This window comes from Lissotriton helveticus, chromosome 5_1, assembly GCF_964261635.1.
Source record: "Lissotriton helveticus chromosome 5_1, aLisHel1.1, whole genome shotgun sequence".
Classification (NCBI taxonomy): domain Eukaryota; kingdom Metazoa; phylum Chordata; class Amphibia; order Caudata; family Salamandridae; genus Lissotriton; species Lissotriton helveticus.
Window position 1 is genome coordinate 994,865,124 of NC_136065.1, and position 26,971 is coordinate 994,892,094.

Below are 26,971 nucleotides of genomic sequence, written 5' to 3' on the forward strand. Positions count from 1 at the left end.
AGATGCAGTACACAAAGCACACAGCTCTTGCAGACCTAATCAGCACAAACATCAGCAAAAAAATCTTTGCCATCATCAAATATTTCACAAAATCACCTGCTGCCTCCAGCAACATCACCCTTTGGCAAGGCCTTTGCAGCAAGCTCTTTGAATTCTCCAGTAATATAATCACCTCCATAAACAGCCACTTTGACCCTCAACCGGTCCCCTTAACCATCACAACTCAACTTTCCATCAAGGCTGAAGAACAAACACTCACCTTGTGGCCTGGCATCACCACTATTGAAACCTCTGTCACCATGGAGACCATCCACTTGGGGGCCCCTTCTGACCCTTACCCCAACCACACTTTCACCTAAGAACTCCTACTCCTACTAATGGCCATACCTCCAATGACTCAGTTAGATTTCCAGACCCCTGAAAACATGCCACTGCCACGCCCCAGTTCAAGAAATCATCAGCTGACTCGGCCACACTACATAAAACCATCTCTCTCCTACCTTATCCAGCAAAGTTCATAGAGAAAGTAATCAACCAATGCCTCACCAACTACCCCAACAACCAAACAGTCTGGATTCAGACCCAGCCATTGTACAAAAACAGCACAGTCAATATCCACTTAATCCTTGAAAGAGGAGACAAAGTAGCCCTCATACCTATGGACAACTCCAGTGTATGACACAGTCTCACACCCCAACCTTATCAGGCCCCTGCATGAGAGTGGCATCCAAGAACCTGCTTTCTGCTGGATCTGTTCTTTCTTAATGGATAGAACACAAGCTGTCAGCTGACACCTTATTCCTCGGAAGCCAGCAAACATATCTGCGGAGTGCTTTAAGGTACTTTGCTAAGCCCAACATTCTTCAACGCATACATGATCCCTTTGGCCAGCATCATCAGAGTACACAACATCAACATCCTCTCCTACTCCAACAACATGCAACTCAAACTCTTCCTCTCAGTTAAGGTAACCCAAGACAAGAAACAAGTTCATTACCTGCATGACAGAAGTACATGACTCGATGGAAGTCAACTGTCTCAAGCTTGACACCAACAAGGTAGAAGGAGTGATCTTTGCCAAAAACACCTAATCATAGTACTCTACCTGGTGGCTGAGCAAACTCGAACGAACACCCACATCCAACACCCACGATAGAAACCTTGGAATCGTCATGAATAGCAAACTTGACTGGGCTTGAGCTGTAATTTGGTGGACAGGGTAATAGACATTGCCCTGGCAGAGGACTCAACGTCTGCCAGGTTGAGACTACCATGGCCACCAAAATTTAAAAATGACCGTGAAGCTGGCTGTCCTTTCTGAAGCATTATCACAGTGCTTCCCGTCAATGCTTTTTGAAGTTTTGTGCATGGCTTTGTCAACATTTGGAGCCATCAATCAAACTACTTTATTTTTGTACTTTGAAAAAGAAAATCCAAAACCTTGATTTTCTTTTTGAAAATACAAAAGAAAATTCTTCCCTTGTCATGGGAAAAATCTCTCATGGCAAGGGAGGCAATTAGCAATTTTCACTACCCGTCACCACCAGTAAAAACTGACCTCTTGTTCTGCCCATCTAAGTTAGATGGGTGGAATTACAGGTTTGTCTCCCACGGTCCTTACTCCGTAGGGCCATTGGAGGGATTTAATAAGGTGGAAATGGAGTGGTTGCCACCGTCATTAAACCTAATGTTCGCCTGCATATAAATCCTGAGAGCGGATAACAGTGTTGGCAATATGGATACTTTGTCAGCATTGTGAGGGGGTATGCATACCACCAAGATCTACATCATGCCATAAGTCTAAACATAGAAATCTCCCCTGGGCAACAGTGACACAAGTATCCAGCTGGCGAGGAACCTTCCTTAGGTGAGAAATTCAAATTTCTCCAGATTTCCTGCCAAAAGTCAACGGCTTCACTGTGAACTCGTCCGAAGGCTTCCCAGCCTCGTGGAGCCCTTCATGACCAAAGCCTGCTGTCTTGCCCCACTGAAGATTTTTAACTTGCATTTCAGTGACTAAGTCCAAAGTCAATCTTCTGACTCTGTCAAACCTGGTTTATGTATTCGACTTGTGCTCCAATGCTGTTGGCCTTTCCTCTTGCCAAGGTACCAGCCAAGTGCAACCAGATGACTACGGTTGATGCAACAAAACGCACAAGATGATGGACGAAATGTTGCACAATGGCAAAACATTCACCCCCAGTCACAAATCTGGGTTTAATCCATCGTTATTTTGCTCACCAAGCCACCCCAGTTCAGACATGGTTGATGCATAGCACTTTTTGGTGCTAATTTGAACCTTAAAATGTAAAAATATATATCACCATTTTCTCGCATTGCATTTTTGTAATTTTAGTGTCATATATTTATACAAAAGGCACTCTATTATTCTAAATTTTTGGAAATTTTTCTTGTGTTGTGTTTGGACTTTATTACTGTTTATGTACTGCACAAATAATTTACACATTGTCTCTAAGTTAAGCCTATTTGCTCTGCATCATTGCTACCAGGAGGTTGACCATGAGCATTAGTTCTTGGAGAATAATGTCCTATTATACACAACTAACAATTAAATGTATATATCTCGATATTACATTTATTCATCAGTTATTCAGATATAAAAATCTCTGTACACAGAGTACATTGAATCAGTATTCAATAGAACTAATATAAATCAGTGACATCAAATCATAAGCCTAATGCCAAACTCCATGTGACCGATTAGACAATATTTAAGATAGAAGTTCATCGTATGAAAATGAGCAGCATATGAACAGCCAACACGCTTCTTTGAGAATGTTATCCCATATGTGCACGCAAATGAATGTGTACCAAATGTCTTCGTGTTTAGGGAGAGAAGGCAATTTAAGAATGTGTGCATGAGAAATAATGATTTCTTAACCAGGTTTAATACCTCTACATGACACCCCCTCCTTGGACGTGAGACGATTAAAGTAAAGCTAACTAAATACAATGCTAAACCTATATAAAAGCATAGAAAACCTTAAAACTATAATAAATAAGGTAGTTATGCTAGTTTGAAGATAAAAGCACACAGAAAGCCATATTTAAAAATATAAAAGCAAATAAAGACAAATGTGTTTAAAGGTGATGAATAAAAACAATTAAAAAATGATTTTGGATATTAAACCAACATTAGAATTAAAATATTTTCCCACAGCTCGAAGTTGCTAAATTGTTTATGTCTTCAGAGCAGTAGATGAAACATTGCTGTTCCTAGCAAATGCAGACGATGATCGCAGAGACACCCAATGCTTCAGGTCCACAGAGAAGAGATGTTCCAGTCCATACTCCTAAGCGTCCGCCATGGGAGGAACAGTCGGTGCTGATTGCACATATGATGAGTTAGGATCCAGGTCACCAGGAACCAAAGCATCCAAGGATGGCTCATAATATGCATTCAGAAAGAATGGTCAGCATGAGGAACAACAGTACAATAGAGCCTTTAACTAGCCCACCCATAGGACATCGTCCAGAGGTTGAACCAATTGTGATCCCAAGACTATGTCCTAGGCACAGTTGAAAATGAACCACAGACAGCAGAAAACAGGCAGCACGCAGTGTAACCAAACAGGCCGAAGGAAGACGAGCAATGGCTGTTCAGTTCCTGAGGTAAGGGTGTGCCAAAGCGCTATATCATGTGTTCACAACACTGGAGCACATGTGGTAGTCCTATCCCTATATGACGTCATAGTAGGACATCTATTGCGGAGCAGATAAAATAAAAAGCACAGTCCTGACACCTGGGAACAGGGCAAGCGGTAAGCCTCTAGAAATGCTTCCAAGCATGGAGTGTGTGAATTTTGGAATAACTCTGAAAACTCTCCGGAACCTGGAGCCGACTGACTTTAAAAAAGTGCACCACTCCTGCCGTATCAAACATGTTAAAAATGCAATACACAAGCACCTCAAAATGGTGCGGGAAATTAGTGTGGTGAAGCGACTGCATCTCAGAAGAGGACCTTGCAACTTGAGGATTAAACATCTCCTGTGCAGATGTTAAGGACGAGCAATAATGCTTTCAGACTGCTTAAAGCATCAAGGTGCACATTCTAAGCTTTATTGAAGGCCAAAGCATTGCATCCCCAACTGTGCGGGCAGATGAAAACAGTACTTGTGTACAGCAAGTCGTAATCGTAGAGACCACTACCAGGTAGGCAATGCCCGGTCTCATCCCACAACAGCCTTGATCATTCAGCATCAAGTAGCTCTTACTCGAGAGTAATCTGAAAGTTGGACCGATCACAGCAGATGTGAAACCTTTCAAGTAGCACAATAAGTTTGCCTTAGACGTATTACATGCTCAATGAAGTGAAGCTTCCCTGCACACTAAGGAATTTCCCAAGGTACTCTCAGTCAATCCCGCTAAGAAAAACCTAGTCTCCCTAGTCTGACATCAGTATTTGAAAGGTAAGATCCCTGACTCCTGTCTTAACCATCTCCTAGTTCTTCATATCTACCCATTTGATGGTGTTGTATGCAGTATTGGAAGTGAAATGTTGAAATTGGCAGATAAATAAATATGTGGATTATCCAGTCGCGGAGAGTGTTTCAGAAATAGTGACTGGCATTTTCTCTAGCATTTTTATGTGTAACATGGTATACATTTTGTCTTTATTTGCTATGACTATCTGCTCTTTGGTGAGATTATATGGCAAAATCCAGAATGGTATTTACTCCCATCTGATGGGAATCTTACCCATGACTGCATTAATGGTTTATGGACTAATTCCAGGAGTAGCCAATTGTGGTTATATAGCTTGAGCAGCCCTCATAGGATTAATTCTCATGCTTCACACGACAAACTGTGTTAAATATCTATATATTTTAACCAGATCTGTGTACAATGTATGTAGCTCCGGAGTGCTCAGATTATCTATACCATGAGGTGGTGTATATCCGGCTAAGACTGGCCATTGTGCTCCCTCACTGCTAAGGGGACCTAGTATAACATTGTTGTATTTGTGAATATTGATGTCATCATCATCATAATCTTTATTCGATTTTACAGATAAAATCACAAAGGGAAGGTAATTTAAAAACAACATACAAAATATCAATATCATAGTCATCAATGTTTTAAAACTCCCATCAGAAAGCATACAAGAAAAAGCAGGTAAAAGGTGAATTCAGCATCTGTAAGAAAAGTAAGGCTGTCGTAACCTGGTTAAAATTGAGCTGTGATAAAATTGGGTGTATAATATTGTGATACAGGTAACTATATTTTGGGCAGAACATAGCCACATGTAATTTGTCATTGATCGAAGTATTATCGCAGTTGCAGGGGGGCAGATCTGAGTGTTCAAAACATACCTGTTAAAAGGGACTAGGCGGTGACATAAATGTAACCTAAAATAGGTCAACAATCACCGTTGATTGCGAGATATATCCCAGATCAGATAAGGTTCAATATTACTAACTATTTTCACCAGCAGAGTGTCACAGAGAATGTTTTGTTAGAGCAACATCTTCGTGTTCTGACCTGTGCTTATCCATAAGTTCAGATTCAACCCAATTTCCATCTGCACCAGTTATGCTTGTGGTATTAACAAACATATCCGGCCTCCCTATAGCCCACAAGCTACATACCACATACACCAGCCATGGGATCTGTAGGGGCTTGCCTAGCTGTCTGGCAAGATCAGTCTATTAACTCCTCCTTTATCCAGATCGAGTTCCAAAGTTTTAATGGATTAAGGCTAAGTAATCCATACTTAGTTATTCGTGTACGATTTTGGATGGTGTGCTTTGGCAGACATCCAGGAGAAAATCTTATTTTCTGCAACTTGGAGTGGAGCAACCTGGCCGTATCCCCAGATTCCACTGCCATAACATATTGATGTCAATCTACATGTATATTAAAAAATGCGATCAAGCCACGGTTGTTGAGAGCTCCCGAGATGACCTCGCCATCAACCAGAATAAAAAACATGTAGACAGGCAGGTCCTGCAACCTAGGCCTGAGGCTACTGATTGACAGATCACACATGAGGTGGCACGCAACTAGCGGGATAAACATGCTAACAGGACAAACCCAGATTAGTCCCACACCCTGCCACTAACAGAAATCTGACATATTGCTCCTTCATGTGTCCGAACTGAGTAGTCACAAGGTGGCATCAGAAGTGATCCCATGGAGGTCACATTTCTTTGATAGCCAACAAGCTAGGAAACGTGAGGGCTGTTTGTCGCTCGGACCACTGGGCCTGACACAGTCAGTTTGCTTATCCCCTGGGCATGATACAGGGTTGAGGCCTCACCACTTGAACCGCGGAGCATAACATAGAAGGTGCGCAGAGGCCCTTGGTGTGATATAGGGCCAAAACCTAAAGCTTATTTCTTTGTCTAAAGGGTTTTGTCAGTGCTGCCTGGTTCTTAACATGGGTAGCATTTAAACGAAGTAAGAGGTGTAATTCTCTTGGACCACTAATCATGTCACAGAAGGTACGCATGACCCCTAAGTGTGAAATAGGATATAATTCAGAAGTTAGGGAAAATTTGGATCTTGGAGATTAGGCTTAGCTTGTACTTGGCCAAGGAGGACCTGTGGTTGTCCAGTTGCTCCTTTTTCTCTACGTAAATTATAACCCTGGGCGTAGTACTTTGCTACGCCAACGGAGTGGGCGTAGTGTTGCTTACTTCGCCATTTACGAAGTAGGCATAGCAGGCAACACTACGCCCACCCCGCGGGTGTAGCGAAGTTGCCCGCCACCAGCCTCCCTCCCGCCCTCCCAAGGTAAGTGGTTTTTAATCATTTCTAAAATTTAAATTAAGTATTTAGGGAGGGTGGGAGGGAGGCGGGTGGCGCGTAGTGGGGCTACGTGAAGTGCGTAGGTGGGCGTAGTTTCTCGCCCACTTCGCATAGCTTCGCGAAGCCCCACTACACCCACTACGCCCAGGGTTAGTAAATTATTGCTATCTTTGTCCCAGAGCCAATATTGACAGACTATCGTGCTCACTTAGGGGCATATTACCAACAACTAGCGATAATTATCGCTATGTTGGCTTAGCAGCAATAATTTTATCGCCGTGTTGCGGCGATTTTTATCGCTTAGGAGCCTTGCTATTATCAAGGTTTATCTCCTAAGCGATAAAAATCGGCTGAAATGCATGAATATCGCTGTAAAGTCAGCGATATTCATGCATTACCGAGCTAATGCTTTTAGCCATGTTATCGACCTCCCATTGGATAACATGGCTAAGAACTGCTATGGGCAGGTGTTAGCTTTTGGAGATATTCGCACTTAGCGCGAATATCTCCAAAAGTTGGTAATAGGAGATGGCGATGTTAGCGACTGTTTCCAGTCGCTAACATCTTGGCACGCCCACTTTGCATGTCATTAGTGATAAATATCTCTGACATGCAAAGCGGGCCCCTAGATGGTCGCTATCTCCTACTAGCTGTCGCTAACTGGTGTTAGCGACAGCTAGGTAATAGGGAGATCATTTTATCTCCGCTTTCTTGGCTTTTATAGCCAAAAAACCAGAGATAAATCCCTTGATAATATGCCCCTGACTCTTGTGAGCTGTGCAGAGTCTCTCCTTGTATTCGGACAGCAGGCGCTAGGAGCAGGCTAAGGTTTTTTGACAAAGACACCATTCTATTCTGTCATTTTTTATTGCGTTCTCTCTCCCTCTTTTTCATCATTTCAGTATTCAGATGTTACATTCTCAATGTTTTGGATATTGTTGAGGTCATGATGCTAGTAAATTATTGGAATTGTGTTGTATGTTGAAAGTTGTATCTTGTTAATGACTTAAAGTACATATGAAGATGTTGCCATTCCCACCAACTGTTGTTTCATATCTGCTATTTCGCTGCTAAATTCACACTATTTTTAATTTAACCATTGCACTTTTGTTCAGGTTGTGACCCTTGATAGGCAATGTTGGTTTGTTTTTGTGAAAAGTCTGGTTTCAATGCATCTTTGTGGAAAGCTGAGCTCGTAGTAAGTAGTTATTACTGGCATAAACCAGAGTACATATTTCCCCATGATCAGAGTAGAAACCTAGGATCATATTGATACGATAAGTTAGAGTATACCGTTCCCCTGAAAGGTACCCACCAAAATCATGGAGTTTTTCCCTGAATTGCACCCACATACTAAGGCATACACGTTCCCCTGGCCAGAGAGGGGAACATTCAACACCAACATAATAGAACATACAAGGACACACGAGAATCAAATATGTGGAATAAAAGAAATCTAGAAGAGAGGTACTACTCAAACTGTGGCCCATCTTTGAGGTGGCCCAGACCAACAACCCCAACTTAGAACACACAAGTAAGACATCTGCACCTTCCCTACTGTATATGGAAGCGGAGGTGCTCTCTCTGATGCCTACCATCCCAATCGCTTCTGCAATAGCACACACCAACCCGGCCACCCGCCAGGCAGTGAGCTGCTAGATCTAGGACTAGGAGGCTACCAGACTGGCAAGTCCAGACGAATCCAGCCTCACATATTAGAGAAGGAGCATGCAGTTCCTTTTGGTTTGGGGAGGAGGAGGGGGGGAGGCTGGGTTGGTCAACGCCCCCACCCTAAAGTAGAGGGAGCTGTCTCCCAATTTGGGAAGTGGGGCCCTCATATACTCGGTTGGGTTGTCATGCTGCATCATAGGGCTTGCTCCTCATCAGGCCGGTGCTGCAATGCCTGTTGGGCACCCAATGAGGGGCTCTTTGGTGGAGATCTTTTTCCCAAGCCGTTGGGTGAAGTGCGGGTGTGGGGCCTCGTGGTGTAGATGTGGAACAAGGTGTGTATTGGGGTGGTGTGTGGACGGATAAAATGAAGTGAAGTGTTGCTTCAAAATGAATTCATTCTGCAAACCCACTCATCTCAATTAAAAATATAGAAAGTGTCACCACTGATGTAATGGTCAGAGGTGACTAAATGTTAATGGCCAACATGTTTCTAGCCTAAAGTGTAGAAAATCACAGGGCGATTCGTCAGGACCAGAAGTACTACACTATCTACACAGTGGTTGGTTGCAAGAAAGTGAACCAAGCACTCTACAACCTAACAATGAGGTACCTTATCTATGTATATGAAATGGGCTAACCTATAAAAGTAGAGGTAAGAAAACAGAATAACAGAAATCATAAGTGAAACATACACAATGGACAAAGCAGCTTCCAAAGTAAAAGCATGCGACACTCACATGCATGGGTGGTTAGTGCAACATAAAAGGTGTTTTGCCCGACTCACAAAAAGCAAGAATGTGACAAATGTGACATACACATGGCACTGAGGTGCAGGTGGTGGTTACTAACCCCTGTCAAGTAATAGCAACCAAGAACTCACCGGATATGGGTTATGGTCAAGCTCCATCGAATAGCAGGTAGAGGTATGCACGTTACAAAAAAGTTAATTTCCTGCTAGTTTGGAATCAGAAGAGGAAATATTGCCAAGTTATAAGAAAAGCAGTAGTTGAAGACAAAGTAGGGTGTACGCTGTGTAAGCGTAGAGTCATGTCCCCCAAGGGGCAGCAATCGTATTCACAGTTCATCCGGAAACTGGTGCCGGAACCTACCTATTGCTTCGCCTGGTCGGCAGAGTGTGGGTTGTGTGTACGGGGCCAGATTAAGTAACCAGAGGCAGGCTCAGCCCCACATGAATGGTGATGCAGTCCGGGCATGCGTGCGGGGAGGCACGTATGTGCTAGAGTGTGGCCAGCTCACAAGAGGGCATGGCAGCAGCCATCTAGAGTGAGGAGGATACCAAGATCTATGGTCTGTATCACTAATGTTAGTTAAGATTGAGTCAGCTGGCAGTGAGAGAAATGCCAATGATGCGTGTCATGATGGCTGTAGCCTGTTGCCCAAACTTTTACCTTGTGGGGAGGTAGATGGACAATCAGGCCAAACAAAGATGTTAGTTCCTTTAGCTATTTAGTAATGATGTTGAATAGTGGTATACATAGCATGTCTGTCGAGGCACTGCTTTCAGCTGGCATAACAAGGTGGTCTCTAGCCCACTGTCAATAAAGATTTCATTACAAGAATGGAGGCTACATTATGCATTATTGCTTTAATGCAGTCCAAGCAGCCGCTTACATCACAATATTAAAATGTTCCAGTATAGAACAATAGCAACACACGAAAGGCATGAGCCCTCAACAATCTGCCTCTTTTAAATGCGGCTCCAAGCAGATAAGTTCATTTTCCTTCATTACCATTATTCATTTTTATCTCTATTTTGAAGTTCCCTAGTGTGTGGCTTAACCCCACCCCCTTCCTACTGCCTCTATACCGATCTCCAATTTACGGAGATCTCCCTACACCCCCTTCCCTAGTCCCATCCTTGCGTGACTGACCAGATTAACCTGCCTTTTCTCTCAGTTTATGTACTATTTCTACTGTTTGAATATATTTAAAGATTTTTAGATGTTTAATCGAACCTTAATATTTAGTATTTTAGTATTATGTTGGATTTCATCCGCAAGTTGTTATTGTTTTACAAACGTATTCATAAAAAAAGGGGTTTTAGCAGGAAATCCTTATTTAACTGGCATTTTCAACATTCTATAACAAAATTAATTATAACAAGAGAGGAATTAGTCTCTTGACATTCCTTCATCTATAAACCTTGTCACTATTATTAAGGGAAATCCTCCCTAATTATCTTTCATGAAAGGCTTTACCACTTTTTACTAGTTAACATTTCCTATATACCATGTCTGACTTTGACTCAGACAAGGCTTCTGCCACTACTCCTAACATAGACAACAAAGCCCTGCAAAAAATCCTTCATAAGGATTTGAGGTCCTGCATGTTTGAGACCTTAAGTCAGATCATGTCCCCAAAATGGTCACTCCCTCATGAGGACGAAATCTCAGAAATTCCAAACCTCTACTCTGACAAGATCACTGAATTAAGGGGTAAAAGACTTAACAAAAGTAAAAACATTGATAAGAGCAATATAGGAGGTCCAAGCACCTCATCAATTCAGGGAGTTCTTAGCACCTCAACTTCTAATAGAGGTGCTCGCACTTCAAACTTCCAAGGTGTCCCTAGCGGCACAATTTATCTGGGTGTCCTTAGAGGCACAACTTATCTGGGTGTCCTTAGCGGCACAACATATCTGGGTGTCTTTAGCTGCACAACTTATCTGGGTGTCTTTGGTGGCACAAAACATCTGGGTGTCCCTAGTGGCACAAAATCTCATAATGCTATTTACAATATGGGAGATAACGAATCCAATGATATATAACGCTCAGACACACCTGATGAGTATGTCCTTGATCTTGATGAAGATGATCAAGAATTTTACTATCCATAAAAGGAACTCCCATCATCCTCTAAGGACATTATCCTTGACCCCTTAGGGGAAGAAATGTTTTCCCCATTAAATCTGAAACACCCAAGAAGTGCTGAGTTGTTCCCTCAGGACCACGTCACAAAATTCATTTAAAAATGGATAAGAAACCTCTTAGAAAGGGACATTCGTAACATCCTTTGAGCTGAATGCTCTAGACCTTTTACTGAGGGTAAAAGCTGCTATACCCCCAATTTCGACCCTGACCTCATTAAATTCCTATTCAACCTTGGACGTGATCCAAGAAAAGGGATAGAAAAGTCCCTGAAAGGGTGCCAAAACCGTCTTCGACGTACTGGTACCATTAGCCAGAATCCTAGATTCCGCAGAAGACAGCCACATCAATGGCACCCCTCTCAACACCAATCTCATCAGGGGATGGAGCCAGAGAGCCTTAATTCTACTGGGTAATGCCAATGCTAGCATTAATTTAGAGAGACAAAGAGTTGGTTTGACTAAAATTAATCCAAAACTAACTGACATGGGGGATAAAGATCTCTCGCGAAACCCAAAAGGTTTATTCTTTGGAGAAGACCTCATTAAATCCTTGGGGAAATACGTCTCCACTTTCACCGCCCGGGACCAGGCACAGCAAAATAGGCGCAGTTTTCAATCCTAACCTTTTATGGCGGGCCAGAAGACCGTTCCTCTCTTTGGGCTGCTTCAATCAAAGGCCATTTCCAAGATCTTGTGGTTTCGGAAGAGGGTATCAGCAGTACAACGTGCCTCAAGTCTACCCCCAGAGAATTAGAGGTCAACGCATCAGAGAATTTAGATCCTGTGGAACCTTCATCTCAAACAACCCTGCAAGTGAGAACTCTCTCCCCGCTCCCTTCTCCTTCTTTCCCCCAAAAAGTGGGTGGCTGACTCAAATACTTCCTTCACAATTGGAGATTGGTCCCTCAAGATCCTTGGTTCTTAAACACTGTCAATGGGTTTATGATAGATTTGACTCACATACCTTTATAAACTTCTTTCCCAAGAGACATGCCTCCCTCTCCAGAGTCACAAAAAATAATAGAGGAGATCTTCTCTATTCTTTAGAAAGGAGACATAATAGAGGTCCCATTAGAAACTTTAAGATTTATGAGCACAATCTTTCTTGTAAAAAAGAAAGACAAAGTTTGGAGACCTGTCATAAACTTAAGAGAGCTAAACAAATATTTGGTTTACAGACATTTCAAGATGGAGGGCATCCATCTCTTGAGGGATTTACCTCTAGAGGGAGACTGGCTAGTTAAACTAGACCTAAAGGATGCTTACTTCACCATTCCTATGGCCAAATCCCACCTACCCTTTCTTCAATTTGTCTGGAAAAATCACCTTTACCAATTTCAGGCTCTCCCTTTTGGACTCTCCTTTGCCCCTTGGTGCTTCACCAAGGTCATGAGAGCTGTTGCCTCATCTCTAAGAATAAGGGGCATTCATGTATTCATTTACATAGACGACATTCTTATAATGTCTCAAGATCCTTCACAACTAGTCAAAGACCTGAAGACTGTGATGGATCTCCTAGAAAGTTTAGGATTCATCATAAACAAAGATAAATCCATTCTGTCCCCTTACAGATCTCTGAAGTTCCTGGGCTTCACAGTAGACACATTAAAATGTCTCCTTTTACTACCTTCACAAAAGATTACCAAAATCAGGAAGGAAATAAGAAACACCTTGAAACAGCAAGACTTATCTCTGAGATAGCTAGCCAGGATTCTGGGTCTCCTCTTCTCCTCCATCTAAGCCATCTTTCCCAGTCCCCTCAACTATCGGGCCCTCCAAAGGGTAAAGACGAGAGCCCTAAGAACTGGCCTCTGGTACGGAGATCGGATCTGTCTGGATCAAGAAGCCAAATCGGAACTAGCCTGGTGGCTCGAGAACCTAGACGCTTGGAACGGAAAAACAATCTTTGGTTCTAAACCAGAGTTTGTTTTAAAATCAGATGCAAGCCTTCATGGCTGGGGAGCTTGCCTTCTCAATCAGAACACTGGGGGTATCTGGTCACAAGAGGAATCATCTCACCACATAAATTATTTAGAACTAACAGCTGGGCTTTACACCCTCATGAGCGTACCAAATATGTGGACCTCTCGAATCTAGCAGAGAATCTTTGGATGTTCTGTCTGGAACATACGATCACTCTCAAAGTGGAATACCTTCCAGGGAATTCGAACGTCTCTGCAGACTGGAACTCAAGATTCCAGTTAGATCACAGCAATTGGAAACTGAATGTTTCTGTGGTAAGTACACTAAACAAGATCTGGGGCCCTCTAGAGATAGACTTCTTTGTGACCAGTCTAACCTTTCAACTGGAGAATAACTGCAGCTGGATGCCCGAACTGGGCGCTCTAGCAGTCAACGCCTTACTACAACCTTGGAAAGGAGCCAAGGTGTATGCATTCCCTCCCTTTGCCATGATTCCGAGAGTTCTTCACATAGTGAGCCAGGATCAGTGCTTCCTTGTCCTAATAACGCCCTTTTGGCCATCCCAAGCATGGTTCCCCACCAATCTAGAACTAGCTTGCAACCCCTCCTTCTTAATTCCTACCCTAGAGAATCTTCTTGCAGATGTAGATGGAGGAGTTCACCCCCTAATTCAGAACAGGAGTTTAACCCTTCTTGCCTGGAGAGTGTCAGGAGATCCAATGAAATCTCAGTATTTTCGGCGACGGCTGAAACTCTCCTCAGAGAGTCTTGGGCCCTAGGCACTCACTACAGATATAACAACATATAGAGAATCTGGATACGTTGGTGCCTGGAAAGGAACCTGGATTCCTTGGAAGCACCTATTGTTGACATAGTTAACTTCCTTGTTAAACAATTTGATAAAGGCCTCAGCCATAGAACTATCAATTGGTATAGATAGGCTATTTCTGCTGGTCATGTCCTTGTCAATGGTAAAACGGTAGGTCAAAATGTCATTGTTTGTAGAGTGATGAAAAGCATTCGTTTAAGAAGACCTCCTAAACCTAAATATGAAAGTCTTTGGGATGTCAAACTAATCCTTGATCTTTTCAATAACTGGCCTGTTAATACTCTCCTCAATAAAAAAAAATGTTTAAACTTTCCAATAAGCTGACTACTCTACTATGCCTAATCTCATGCAGAAGGGTCTCTGATGTCAAAGCCCTGGTGATTACTAATAGATCTTTTAACATGTTCGGAGTCAAATTTGAGCTTTATAGAAGAACAGAGACTATCCCCAAATGCATCAAGCATCCATTTTGCGATTCCTTATTAGCGAAAAATAAGGAATCGCTAATAAGGAATAGCAAAATGGTATGCAAGAAGAAATCACTTTAAAAATAGCGATTTCTTAAAATTCCTTAATTGCGATTCGCAAATTGCGAGTCGCAATTAAGGAATACCTCCCCATTCATTCCTATGGGCCTAGAGGGCCATTGGAATGAATGGGAAGAATTTTCAATTTGCGAATCGCAATTAGCAAATCGCAAAATGAGAATGCGATTTCAAGGGTGCAGGGGTGTCCAAAGGACACCCTGTTGCACCCCTGAAATTGATCCGTCCACATATGTTGCGCACACACCATGCCCCTAGGGCATGTGTGTGCGCAAAATGAAACTTTGAAAACTGCACTTTGGTGCATTTTTCAACGTTTTTGCAATTTACCATGAAGTTGTACTTCATTGTAATTTGCGTGCCCTATTAGCGAAATCGCTATTTTTTAAACTTTAATGCATTGCATTTAAGGAATCTCAATTTGAGATTCCTTAAATGCAATTAATTGTAATTTAGCGAATTCTCAATTTACGATTTTTGCATTTGGGATGATGCATCCCAAATGCAAAAATACCGGTCGCAAAGGGGCAGATTCTCAGACCAGATTTTCCTTTGATGAATCTGGGCCTATGTCTGATTCAATATTTTACCCACGTTTTGATTTATATCCAAAACTTTGCGTTGTGGACTGCATGAGAGAGTATGATCGCAGAATGTTTGCTCTTCGCTTTCAGGATGTTAACCAATTACTTATATCCTTTGTTAAACGCCACAAAGGCATAACCTCGACCTCTATTGCTAGATGGGTGAAGACTGTTATGAGTTTAGCAGGTATAGACTTAAAGAAATTTCAAGCTCACTCCCTTAGAGGGGTGCTATGGCCAGTAAATCTCTCTGGTCTGGAGGTAAGTTGGACAACATTCTCAAAGCTGCTGAATGGTCAAATGCTAGCACCTTTGCACGTCATTATTGCAAGCCTATTGAACATATGTCTGATGTTGCTTTACAAAGTAACCAACATGTATAATGTAGCCTCCGTTCTTGTGTTGAAATTGTGATTCTTATATTAACATTAATTAAACAACAACAAGGGACCCCAATTCAGTCAGCCGGGACCTCGGGGAACGTACTTTGTACATGCAACACTGGTCCCATGCATACAGGCAATTTGAAAGAAATAAAATATAGACAGAGTCAATCTATATTTGGAAATGACATGTCCAGCCGGACAGTGGTTTTTAGAGTTTACTCAATTTGTACTTCGTTATACCATCAAGAGTACCTTCCACATCCATGGGCGCTATTTTTACCCCAACCTTGGCGATCCTCTATATGGACTGGCTGAAAACCAACACCATCTTGTCTCCCAGCAACCCATGCCACCAAGGGTTGCTTACTTGGAAAAGATACATAGACAATATTTTTCTCATCTGGGGGGGTTCACTGGATGAACTTCAGGGACTCCTGCACTGGCTTAATAACAATTGCAACGGCCTCACATTCACTCTTTCCTACAACAGGCAGAATATTTCATTCTTCGACCTAAATATTCAACATCAAGATGGTACCCTGTATACCTCATTGTTCCGTAAACCTACGGAAAGGAACACGTTACTGAGCTATGATAGCTGTCACCCCAGGGCTCTGAGGGATAGCCTGCCATATTCTCAGTTTTTAAGACTGAGGAGAAATTGTTTCAAGAAAGAGGATTATTTCCTTGAGGCTAGTACTCTATCTGAGAAACTAAGAACAGGCTACCCTAGGCGCCTGATCAAGAACTCTATGAAAAGAGCCTGGTACTGCCCCAGGGAAACACTCCTCGAGCCCAAGCCCAAACAGCCATCTGATAAATTGGTATGTGTAACCACCTACTCACCCGTTTCAAATCGAATAAAGCAATGTATAAAAAAGAATTGGCACATTCTCAACTCTGGCATTTTGAATTGGGAGACTCCCCTCTTTGCCTTTAAGAAAAATAAAAACCTTAAAGATCAATTGGTAAGGGCATTATTGCCAACTGCAAGAAATGTTACACTGCATGACCATTGGCAACTACCACCCCTCCGTGGCCACTCTAAATGTGGGACGTGTGTTGTATGCGACTACTCGTTGGAAGGTAAAGAATTTGTTTATAAGGATGTGAGAAATGTATTGAAAACATTTACCAACTGTAACAGTTGCAATATCGTTTATGCCATTTTTTGCCCATGCGATTTGATATATGTGGGCCAGACAAAGCAGAAAATCAAGCTGAGGATCTCTCAACACCGGAGCCGCATTCGGTGTAAAACTCCTAACGCCCCGTTGGTCCAACACTTTCTGGATAAAGGTCACACGGAAAACGACATTCATTGGACTGTAATTTCCCAGGTCACCATCCCATCCAGAGGAGGCGATCTTACTCGTTTATTGAATATGGAAGAACTTAAATGGATTCTGAAGACTGACAGTCTTAATTCGGGACTCAACCTGCAGGATGAATGGACTGCTTTGATTTAGTTTGGGCTCTGAGTCTAATTGTTTGTGTTTCACTGTAACCCTGAAACGTTTTACTTGTAAATATTGTGGTTCCTTTAAATATGTCACATGCAACTCACTTGGGCACCCTACTCTCCTAAGATGGCCGTCGAGCTTAGTCCATCTTCTATTTTTATGCCCCGTTTACAGCATGTTCCTCGGCCAATCAGCGCAGTTTATAATTAGTTGTTCACCCTTCTTTCACGAGCACGCCAGGGAGCACAACTGCCCACCGACTCACCCGGTAAGTTTGCTAACCTAGTTACCAGTGAACCCCCTGACCTCCCCTGAGACTGTAGCTTAGCTCTAACCCCTCGGGTTTCCTTTCAGGTTCCCCTGCCTCCGACGGATACCAGCGTGTACCGCGGTACCGTGCGCTCGATTGTGGTAAGACCGGGGCGTCTAATTCTCGATTCAACTGTTTTTTCCTTTCACACGCCCGGCTTCTGAATGATTGTCTCTTGGTTTAGGGCGCACGTTATTTCTACCTAATTACCGCCGTTCCACACCAGGAATTACGGTAAGCCTCCTCTCCGCGCAGACCGCTACCCTGCTGTACGCTGCTATACGGCTCCCGGTCCCTCGAAAAGAGCATTTTCATTCACGCTCAACACGAACAGGGACAAACACTCTCTCACCTTGCACAATCGGCTGCTCCTTGCCCGCAACCTTGCACGTGTCACGACCACCACCGGGTAATACTTTATTAATGATCATGATATCAGTCCGCAATACCCAGACCCTGAACTCTGATAGTAAACATGTCAACCCCGCATTCATGATGGTCTGCTCCACACGATCGAACCTTCCCCACTGATAGTGCATGTACTCGGTTGCGCTACTTACTGTGCAATTTTTCGCCCGCATGCTCGTTTGGAACCACAGTGTCACAGACAACTCCACCCGCTCTTGAGTCGAGTTTTTCACTGGTCACTACAAAGTCACCTTTTCATATAATTTATTCTTTAGTTTATGGTTCTAAATGTATATATTTTCTTCCTTTCCCTTCTAGGCATTTAGAGGCTATATCAATGTTAAGGCTTTCAATGTAATGTCCTGATGATGGTCCCCATGATTTACTAGGGGGTCCGAAACGCCGTCGACCTTTTGTGCACCAAATGCTAAAAACGTGATTACTATGTGTTTTAAATGGTGCTCTGTTTAAGTTTTCTGTATAATTGCATTTTATGACAGAAAAAACGTGTTTTGCCTTAAAAAGCCCTTCTTTGCTCCCTACACTCACCCTCTGTACCTGTTCTGTAAGTGCTGGGCACAGGCTTGTGTTCCACACTGGCTGAAATGTGGAAGATACTCTTGATGGTATAACGAAGTACAAATTGAGTAAACTCTAAAGACCACTGTCCGGCTGGACATGTCATTTCCAAATATAGTTGACTCTGTCTATATTTTATTTCTTATATTAACATGACTAGAGAATCTGGATTTCATTAAAGACACGGAGGCTCACATTATCCCTCCCATCCCACTACTTGGTGGTCTTACAATGATTTAATGCTGTTTTTGTTACAGTTTATTACTGTAATTTTTATTAACAGTACTTGTTTCATCTCTTGTTCCTTTTAGCTTGTTAAGCTGGACACTATTTTTTACATTCAAGAGATATTTATTTCTTTCTCTTTTAAGGTAACGCTCCTTAACTGTGTTTCGTCTGGCCTTTGGTTTTACCTTCGTTTTGATGTTTCAAGTTTCATGAACTAATTTTCCTCCACATTTAAAAGTGGCAGCTTATTGACGGCTCATGCCTTTCATGTGTTGCTATTGTTCTATTCTGGAACCTTTTATTATTGTGATGTAAGCCGCTGCTTGGACTGCATTAAAGGAATAATGCATAATGTCAGCCTCCGTGTCTTTAATAACATCCAGATGTTCTAGTCATGTTAATATGAGAATCACAATTGTTTAAATAGACACTATATAAAGGCCCCACCTAATGTGTATGTGTAGTATGCTAGTATTTAGTGTATTGTACCTTTCCTAGTTATCTCCCTTGCTGCTCAGTTACAGTATGTGTGGCAATCTACACTACAGAAGATGACTAAAATCAATGAAAACAGGTGGCATTCCTGAATAGGAGCGCTCTCATGTGGAAGCATCATCATGGGTGGGTTGCCCCCCACAGAGAGGGTTTAGGGGTTTAAGAGTTAGTAGCCAACCCAATAGCAGTTTGGGAGCTGCATGGAGCATATATCGTGCTCTAAAAAATGAGGGCTCTCTCTCATTGTAGTGAAGGTCCTGGTGACAGCTATATGGGTAAATGCCCAAAATAAGGAGGCGGGAATGGGTATGGAAAGAAATTGACGCAAGCATGCTATCAGAGATATTGTGCACCCAGATCAATCGATTGATGTATCAGAGTGAGGGGCAGATGAGAGGTCCAGTGTTTGGCCTGGGCTACTGCATGTCTTTGTGATCCCTGTAGTAGGTAGCATAGCCTAAAGATGTCAAAGTGACTGTGGGGGAGGTGAACCTATCTATCTGTTTCACTCCAGCGAATATCCTTGTTGAGTCAGTTCCTATCACGGGACAGGGAGAAGATGAGAAGATCCAACGCTGTTCCCTCCTAAAGAGTGCTTGCATGCTCAGATTAGGGTATGCCTCTATGATGGTCCACCTCAGACTCTCTGGGGGGTGACCTTTTTCTGCAAAGTGTTGACAGAGTTTAGTCTGTAGTTTGTGGCAGAGGATGTTGCTACGGTGTTTCACTTTTGCTGCTTGTGCTCTGCCAGTCTTTTCCCAATCAGGAAGGAAGTCTCTGTTGTGTGTATTGCGTATTGCAGTTACCCGTGCTTTTCCTGGTCCCATAGCCCCGTGGATACGCCCTCGTGCTCTCACGTAAAGACGCTGACGTGATGCAGTGCTGCAGGTGAGCCGACGCTGCTTGGTCTCGGAAACGAGGAGAGGAGGAAAACATGGGGAAAAGCAGAAAAATCGGCTTGAAACTCGGCTTGGCTAGGCTAAGAATGATTGCGGAACCACTCTAAAAGCCATCTAAAAGTAGAAGGGTGATGAAATTGAGCCGCACCGGTGTCTGAGGAAATATCCAGAAATAACCAGAATTAAGATGGTAAATAAACGGTGTTGTGTATCGTGTAATGTGTGAAGAAGGTGAGCACGTGTAATTAGACTCGGCGGAGGAGAACTATCAGTGCAGGAAGGGCAAGGGCACGAGTATACAACTGGAAAGCACAACAGAGGTAAGTGTGAAAGCTGTAGATCACTTGGACTGTTTTTAGGGTCTGATATTGAATCAGGGGGTCAGTAATAGGGGGGAGCTACTGAATTTGGACCCTGAGAGGTTGCTTCATTGCTTAAAGGCACCAGTTAGTGCCCCTACGAAGAATAAAAGTACCCTGGAACAAAAGCAGACACAAAGAGATCCCTCAGAGAGAGTCTCTGGATAAAGTATGGAGAGCCCAGGGACAAGAGTAAAGAAAGGAACAAAGGAAAAAGGAAAAGGAAACAAGGAGGCAACGTTAAGTGGAAGAAGGGGCGGTTTAGCCTCAAATCCGTTAAAAGATTTCATGGGGAAACATTTTAAAAAGGTATTCTCATCAGCAAAGCCACCAGACACAGAGGACATAAAGGCTGAACAGCGGAATGGGAATACCTCATTAATTTTTGATGAGCATTCAATGGAGTCTGTCATTTTGGCAAATCAATCCTTTCAGTTTTTATCATGCCAAAAGGATCTAATAAAGTCTCCACGGCTGTCCTCATCCTCAAGGGGGATGTTCTCTCAGGGCTTGGTCCAGGACTTTCTGGAGTTTAACAGTGAGGACTTTAGGACAGAAGGGGAGGATGTATCCAGCACAGAAATAAGGGCGAAAGTAAATGAAAGCCAAGTACAGTATGGCATCCAGAGTTCGGCGTTAAAAGAAAATGGCGGATGTAATCAAACCTCTGAGCTGATCCTAGAAATCTCCGCAATGCCATCCTCTTCAATGTTGGAATTGATTATAATGCTACCAAAAACTCTTCAAGGGCTTTTAGAAGTCACGAAGCTAAATAATGATATCTTAAAAACACAAAAAATGCATCTATCTAAGACAAGGTATCAGGGGCAAAATGCCATCTATGTTGAGATCTGTGCCAGATCCTCAGCCCCCAGCCCCAGTCGAGGCGGAGACTGTGACTGTAGAACCACCAAAGGCCATTCATGAGGTTTACTTCTCGAAATGGCCGATGATGGTAAAAAAAGGGTAAAGGCAGGCTAGTGAAAAGAAGCAGGATCACTGAGGCAAGTTTAGGATTAGCCGATCAAGAGCCAATACCAATGCCCATTAAGTCCATAAGAGAAGTAAAGAGGAAAGAGGTAAAAAATGTTCCAAAGAAGCAAGTAAAAAAGGTGCAACCTATTAGAAAGCTAACTCGGAAGGAGAAGCAAGCAAGGTATATAATACCTACCGTGGCTAAAAACTCTGGTAACATCCCTTATCATGGAGTGAGGCCACAACATTGTATTAAAATCGAGGACGGAACCAGAAGGTATAGTTGCCAGCTATATATGCCTCCTACTGAGGTAAGAAAGGAGGGCAGAGGGAATAAGTGTCTATACTTCGAATTGATACAAACAGGAAAGGGAGGGAAGAAAACGAGGAAAAGCTCATCCCTAAATAGATCACAACTTCTGCAATCATTTTCCCAGTGCCCTAAACTGAAAGGTATTGGGACAAAAGACTTGCAGCAGGTGGGTTTTAAACTAAATAATGAAGGGAAGGAATTTACCAGGGTTTTAGTTTATTCAGACCTGGTAGAAATTGCAATAGAGAAGGCGGAGAGAGAGGTACTAAAGGAAGGTATGCGGATAGTACCCAAAGAAGAAGTAGATCTAGAAGGTAATGAGCCACAAGTTAAAAGACTTCTTAAGGTGTCATGCAGGGTTAGGGAAGAGACAGGTGAGGTTAATAGAGGAAGAAGCAGGAATGAGAAATCTCAATATAGTAGCGAAGAACTCAGATATTGAGAATTTTGGGGGGAACTGGAGTCATAGGACTAGTCCCGCAGGCCCCTCCCTGAGGTATATTGAGTGAAGAAGGTTACCTTGATGATGTTGAATAGGTAATGGGGACACTGCATAGCATAAATATTGTTTTTCGAGGAATATAAATGGCCTGGGAGATCAAACAAAACATGAAAATATCAAGGAGTTAGCAAAAAGTAACAAGATCTTTTGTATTCAAGAAACCTGGCTATGCGGCAAGACCCCAATATTTGATGGCTTTCGAGAACTCCATCACCCGGCAAAGAAACAAAGGTTCGGGCGTCCCGTGGGTGGTATCATGACACTGTTATCTACCAGAATAGGGAAGAATGTGATCCAACTTACTGTAAAATGTAAATGGTTGCTTGCATGCAGGATATCCCTAATGGTTGCTGATAAAAAGTATGAAAAATTAATGCTTTTAGATGTGTATATGCAATGGGGAGGCCAGGAGGAATATGGTGTAGAAATTAGACATTTTAAAGAGGATATGGACTCAATATGTGGAAAGTATGCTACGGATATAATTTTATTGATTGGGGATTTTAACCACAAATTAAACCCAAAGAAATTAGATTGTTGGTACTCAGAAATATTGGAGGCTTATGATATAAATCAAGCGATTTTCCCAGAGTGTATTTCTACAACTCATGATACAAATTTGGGAAATTATTTGGGGGTTAAAAGGCTCTTCTGTTTAGATTGTAGGACAGCTTTAGACTGCCCTGCGCAGAAAACGTTTAAATTGGGCATTCAAAATTGCCCAATATATTACGTTTTCATGCCAGCCTGGAACTTTGCATTAGCTAAGGGACTTAGGATCTGCCATAGAGAAGGGAGTGACCATAACCTCATGGAGCTAGAGCTCTCAGATCTTTACCTGAATCCCTGCGATAGTGTACTTGAACAACAGGTGGACTAACCCAGGCTTATTACAACATGGTTAACAGAAGAATATATAGTAAGGTTGGCAAGGCTGCAACAGATGATTGACCTGGGAAGCGCTAGAGGGCTGAGTTTGGATTGGTATGTAGAAAAAATTTAACAAGTGGTCCAAAGACTTCGTGTAGAACTTAGAAATGACACAAAGAATGCAGAGTCAACAAAATGCACCAGCTAGACAAGGAAAGAGGTTCTCTAAGAATTGTTTAAAAAAGAAGAGGGAGATAAGGAGAGAAGCACGCGGACTCAGCGTAAAATACGAACAGGATAGGGCCGATAAGCTCATTAAGTTAAAGAGAGAATATAATATGTTAATTCGTAGCATGAAAAAGGCCTATAAAGAAAGCTGCTGGGGAAAATTGCTGGAGACAATTGAAACAAAGAACACACGTTAGTTCTGGAAGCTGATACAATCAGCAGGTATATTTCCGGTGGCCTCAATGAACTGTGTCATGGAAGAGGCTGCATGGGAGGAATATCTGCTGTAATTGTATAGCCCAGGCAGAGAAATTGAAGAGGGGAATCCACAGGAGTGGAGTTGTCTAGTAGAAGATCTTAAACCATACTTCTCAATCTTAAACGTGAAAAACACGATACAAATTTTGAAGCTAACTAGAGCAGCAGGACCTGATAACCTCCCAGGCCTGATAATAAAGTCACGGCTGAACTGGTGGGCAGAATTCTTCTCGCTTATGTTTCTAGTTATTTTAGAAACTGGGAAGACCCTCAACAATTGGAAGGGAGCAATAGTTAGGCCGGTGCACAAGAAAGGTGATATGCACGCCCCAAAGAATTACAGACTAATTAGTTTGTTAGATATAGGGGAAAAAATCTTTGCCAAAATAATATTAGGTAAGCTAAAAAATTGGGTGGAGCAGGGTTCAATCGTGCTAGTAGAACAGGGTGGATTTAAAGAAGGACACTCCACCATAGATCACTGTTTCGCCCTCTGGGCACTGGCCCAGAAGTCGATAGAGCAAAAGGGGAAAATGTACTGTTGTTTTGTCGACATTCGAGCAGCGTTTTACTAAGTGGATCGCAAATGTTTATGGGAGGCCTTGACAAAGTATGTGTTCCAGGCCACTCGGATCCTCAGGATTGGTTTGATGCTATTTGGGGTCCACCTCTCAACCGCCCCAAGTCTGTAGTTAACAATACACAGACTAAAGGATGGTTAAGCGAGGGAAGGAAAGGATGGGGACAGCAGGGAGGGAGATCTGTGAGAAGACACAAAGAATAACGGAATAATGATCACTACCAGTTTTTTCTCAATTGATTTTATATTGAATGCATACCCCTTCACTCTACTAACCTGTAAAGGAATATACTGACGACCTGATACCAGGAGGGATGAGCTTGAACCTCTCTATTTTCATATGCTGCAAATATAACAAAGATATTGGTGTCTGCTCTCACTAGTTGCAAGAACGCTATACACTTTACTAAGGGTATGACCATATACCTGAAATAATACGAGGAAACTCTTCTGCTCATTCACCACCCCTGTAATAAGAAAAGGACAGCATGCGTAGAAATGAAATAATGTTTTTTTCTTATGCTTTATATTCATGAAAGCATATTGCATCATCAGTTATCAGTTAAATGAAACAATCCATGATATGAGTATCAAATCAAGAGTTACGTCACTCTATATACTTTAGATAGTTATCGTGAAACAATGGCACCATCTAGTTCTTCTACACCAAGAAAAGGTCAACTCTTTCTTTCCCTCGCAAGAACTCTGTGACATCAAATACGGAAGGAGTTCGCCAACGCAGGGAAATGAGGACCTCAATTTCTCAGACAATTCCCAAATGAATAATGGCACCTAATTCCACACAAAGAAGCTTAAGAGTCTAAAGCCGAGTAAAGCTCTCCGGCAAAGACCATGATAGTCTTACAAAGGTAATGAATTCATGAGGCGAATTGCCCAAAGCTACCACGCCTCTCCCATAGAATCCAAATCGAGGAGAATCAAAGCACTCAGTAGTTATTCAAAGAAACAAGGAAATAGCACCCCCAAGCAGCAATCCAGAGGGCGAAAGTACATAGGAACTCCGCGCTAAATCCAAGGCTGAGAATCGGAAGAGTGGTGCCACAGGCACCCTTACCCAAACGCCGACTCCAGCAGGACCTCTGAAGACCTCCGGACAGATGCAGAATAATCGGCAGCGATTCCCCTCGCTGTCCGACTTTAGTTTGCTTCTGCATCACGTGATGGCGGAAGCGTGTCCACCGACGTCATGCATCGTGCTACATTGCCGGGAATTGTAGTTCCGGGCCCATTAGTGCCTGTCTGCGCGATTGTTGCCCTCGTGTCCCCTGACAGTACATCCCCCTCCCCGAGAGCACAGACAGGAGCAGGGCTTGTCAGGATGACAACGGTAAAAAGCAGCAATAAGTCTGGGGGCATGAACAGCAGAGGCTGGCTCCCAGGAGTTTTCCTCCACCCCATACCCTTTCCACGCAATCAAAAACCACAGCTTTGCACGAAAGATCTTGGAATCGAGGACCGTCTCCACCTCGTACTCCTCCTCCTGATCAATCCATACAGCGGCTGGATGGACTCTTGCTGGGCCAGCGGCAGGTTTCAACAGAGAAACATGAAAAAACTGGTGTATCCTCATATGAGCTGGCAAGGAAAGTCTAACAGCCACAGGATTCACATGCTTCACCACCTTAAAGGGACCGATGAACCGGGGATTGAACACACCATATTTCGTGTCGATAACCACACCAAATCCCCCTTTTCATAGGAGGGCCCCTCTCTGCGGTGTTTGTCCGCCTGTCCTTTTTACTGCATCTTCGCCTGCACTAAATGTTTCTTAGTGTTTATGATCACTTTCTGAATGTGCGCTATTCTTTCTTTCACTTCAGGTATATGATCACTCCTTCCAGGAGCACTGAAGGGGATGAATCTAGGGTGGAACCAATATGTAGTATAGAACGGAGTATGTTTTGTGGAACAGTGTTGTGCATTATTATAAGCAATCTCTGCCAACCAAAGCCATTCTACCCACATGTCTGTATTACAGTCAACATAGCTTCTCAGATATTTTTTCAAGGTTCGATTCAGTCTCTCTGTTTGTCCGTCCGTTTGTGGATGGAAGCTAGTTGACAGAGCCGATGAAATATGAAGAGCCGAACACCACTCCTTCCAAAACTTGGCAATGAATTGCGTTCCTCGATCTGAAACGATCACCTTTGGCAGTCAGTGCAATCTTACCACATGTTCCATAAGCAGAGTAGCTAAATGACCTGCCGTGGGGATTGCTTTACAGGCTACAAAGTGTCCCATCTTAGTTAAGTAATCTATTATAACCAAGATCACTGTATGTCCTCTGTGAGCTGGCAGGCCCACTATGAAATTTAAGGGAAAACTTTCCCATGGCACATCCACTGTAGGCAAGGGTTGTAACAATCCTATAGGCTTTCCTGTTAAAGCCTTCGTCTGTGCACATATCACACAATTCTGGATCCATTCAGGTACGTCTTTTCTCAAAGAGGGCCGCCAAAATTGCCGCAGAAGCTTTTCGCACGTCTTCTCCTTCCCATGATGACCGGCACTGGGATCCGAGTGACACCACTGAAAGGCTAATTGTCTCAACTTCATAGTGGGCAAGAGTACTTGAGTTCCTTTCATCAATACACCATATTTCTTAGTCCATTCTGGGTGATATTTCCTCCATTCTCTCTACCAAAACGTTTGAAGTCCTCTCCCCACTTCCTGTAGAAACTTATCGGTATGCACCACCCCAATCACTTGATGAGATGAAAGAATAGCTCTTTCAGGATGGTTGCAGGATTGCACCGTTGAATCTTGTCGGGATAAGGCATCCGCTTTCTTGTTCTGGCTTCCAGGGCGGAAGGTGACAACAATGAAATTATATTCCTCAAAGAAAGTCATCCAACGAAGCAATCTAGGAGTGAGAAGACGAAC